The sequence below is a fragment of the Jatropha curcas genome, unplaced genomic scaffold (assembly GCF_041381405.1).
Source record: "Jatropha curcas cultivar XTBG-Jc1 unplaced genomic scaffold, XTBG_Jcur_1.0 HiC_scaffold_1061_pilon, whole genome shotgun sequence".
Classification (NCBI taxonomy): domain Eukaryota; kingdom Viridiplantae; phylum Streptophyta; class Magnoliopsida; order Malpighiales; family Euphorbiaceae; genus Jatropha; species Jatropha curcas.
In genome coordinates this window covers 710-3,731 of record NW_028322592.1, presented here as the reverse complement: position 1 = coordinate 3,731, position 3,022 = coordinate 710, and the positions used below count along the sequence as shown (strand labels likewise).

Below are 3,022 nucleotides of genomic sequence, written 5' to 3'. Positions count from 1 at the left end.
AAAACTGGTTTGGGTATTAATTAAATGGGATTGGAACATATGTGAGTGTCGAACTAATTATCCACCGCAGTATTGGGTTGGTTGTGGCTTTAAAGTTGTGAGTACCTCTGCTTACCAAAATTCATTATATAATTTAAAAATATTTAATATAATAAATTTAAAAGAAAATTTAAATGCATATTGGCTCAATATTAAAACTTTTATAAATTAAAAACTCTAATATCATAAAATTCCAAAAAAATTAATTACTTAAAAATATTAAACAACTAGAATTTTAGAATTGTATTTCACTGATACTTTTCATTTTCTAGTCCTATTGTTTATTTTCATCTATATCTTCCTAGGCTTGACGAACATCACTACAAAGTGAGTGGATTTTCGTGATATCTTACCAACCACAATCCATTTCAAGTGGATTCAAGTATTAGTTAAATCGGCATGTAATGGATGTAATGGGTGCAGGTATTAAAATTTTAAACCGGTGTGAATATAGGTATTATAAAAGGAATTTTAAACCGGTGGGTAGGATAGTTCAATTTTTGCGGATACCACCAAACTTCTTTCACGCACATAACAGGCTTTCTTCAAGAAACAAGAAAAGAAAAAAAAAAAAATTAAAATTCAACTTCAAGAAAACTAAAAACCATGATATCCTTAGCCTCTGTTGAACATCCTGAACAAAAACTTTCTCCTCCTCAAAACCAAGACCATTCTTCTTCCTCTGAAACCCATATTTTTCAGATCAAAATTACCAGACATACCCATTTCTAATTATTAATCCCTCTCCATACCTATTGTTTTGAAAATCTTTTTAATGTTTCTGATAAGCCATGTCTTATATCAGGTTCTACAGGCAAAAGAAACCCACACTGTTGCAGAAACCCATATCATAGCTCAGAAAATAGCTGCTGGTTTATCGCATCTGGGTATCAAGAATGGCGATGTTATTATGATTCTTCTCCAAAACTGCCCAGAATTCGTCTTTCTTTCATGGTGCTTCCATGATCGGAGCAGTAACCACTACTGCTAATCCTTTTTACACCAAAAATGAAATATTCAAGCCAGTGATTGCTTCGCGTGCTAAGTTAATCATTACCCAGTCCTTGTGCGTTGAAAAACTAAAAGATTCTGAAGAAAATGTTATTCTGATCACCATTGATAGCCCACCAGAAAACTGTTTGTATTTCTCAGTACTTTCAGAATCAAACGAAAGTGAAATTCCTGAAGTTGAAATAGATCCTGGCGACCCCGTGGCTTTACCATTTTCTTCAGGAACGACAGGATTGCCTAAAAGAGTAGTATTAACACATAAAAACTTAATTACAAGCGTAGCGCAACAAGTTTATGGAGAGAATCCAAACCTTTGGTTAAAAGAAGAAGACGTTGTTTTATGTGAATCGCCTCTATTTCAATATATTCATTAAACAGTGTTTTGCTTAACTCGCTTCGAGCTGGAGCCGCTGTGTTGTTAATGCAAAAGTTTGAGATAGGAACGTTGTTAGAACTAATTCAGAGACATAAGGTGTCTGTAGCCGCGGTGGTGCCGTCGTTGTCGAAGAATCTGATGGTGGCTGGATTTGACCTTAGTTCAATCAGGGTGGTGCTTTCAGGGGCCGGCGCCGCTTGGGAAAGAGCTGGAGGATGCTTTCCGGAGTAGAGTGCTTCAGGCGATCTTAGGACAGGTTAGTAATAGCGTCACTCAATATAATTGATTCGAATTTTTTTTTTTTTTTTTTTTCGTTTCTGGGTGATGAGTAATCACCGTTTTTATGTGTGGTTTCGCTTTTTTTTTTTCTTTTAACTCTTTTGATCTGAACTTGTGTGATTTTCACCTTTTTGGGTTTATTTTTCTCGGAGAGATTTTTGAAAAGAAAAGAAGATTTTATTATAAAATAATATAAAACTAGAGAAAAAAAAAAAGAGAAGGAATAGAGAGCAAAATATGAGAGAGAATACGAGAGTATTTTTATTATTGATGAGAAATCACATATATATAGTTACATAATTGAAATCCTAATAGAGTCCTATACAAATCAAGAAGATAAAGTTCGCAATAATTAAAAATACAGACTTATAGCCCATATAAGATATCCACTTATTTCATAACACTCCTCCTTGGATGTTCATTTTTCAAAGAATATGTCTCGTTAAAACCTTATTAAAAAAAAAACCCTGTGGAAAAAAAATTTTAGTGAAGAAAAAAGAGTACATTATTCTTCTCTTAAATACGCGTTGACATACTCCCTCATTAAAAACCTTTACTAGGAAAATCCAATGGGAAAAAATATTGGTTAAAGGGAAAAAGAGTACGGTGCATATTTATTCCCTTCGCGAAGATATATATTGAGATCTTTGAGTTTATGCATTCCAATTTTGTGCATCAATCCTTCAAAACTTGTAGTAGAAAGCTTGTAATATAAAACTTGTAGTAGAAAGTGCCAACAAATCAATAATATTGTTACTTGCATTGTTGAACTTCAATATCACTATTCTTTTGTGGATCATGAGCAAAAGAAGAATTTTTGTAATATATGCTCTTCTTATTTTCTTTAATATATCATTTCTTCAAGGGAGATGAGTGTGCGAAATATTATCTCCAAATATTATACGAATTTCTCTCTGGATAAATAGACTGCACGTACTTCGAAGAAACACGCTCATATCCTTCTTCATGAGTTGCTAAAATTCCTACATGGCTAAAAGAAGTAGTAGTGATACTTCATTCTTGAATGAAATGAAATAAGTTTACCTCCACATGTGCATCAATGGTTTGTTTATAATCTAACATAATGTGGATTAGACAAGTAACTTGCACTTTCATAACCAATCAATACTGATTTTGACATGTTAATTATAATATAACTCATATATATCGTGTTATGGAGATTTCAAAATATGTGTTTAACTCCATTTAATTTCTTCATATCCAAGAAGAACCATATCTTGCTAATAAAATTTATAAAACTTAAGTCAAGTGTGAGTAGCAAGATACTTTAGTGTTTTTATTGCACTAAGATATGGT

General features: G+C 32.6%; 1 pseudogene; it reads left to right on the top strand.

Moving 5' to 3' along the window:
- Positions 1 to 452: 452 nt before the first annotated feature.
- LOC149491622 (4-coumarate--CoA ligase 2 pseudogene) lies at positions 453 to 2,528 on the top strand (annotated as a pseudogene).
- Positions 2,529 to 3,022: the final 494 nt, after the last annotated feature.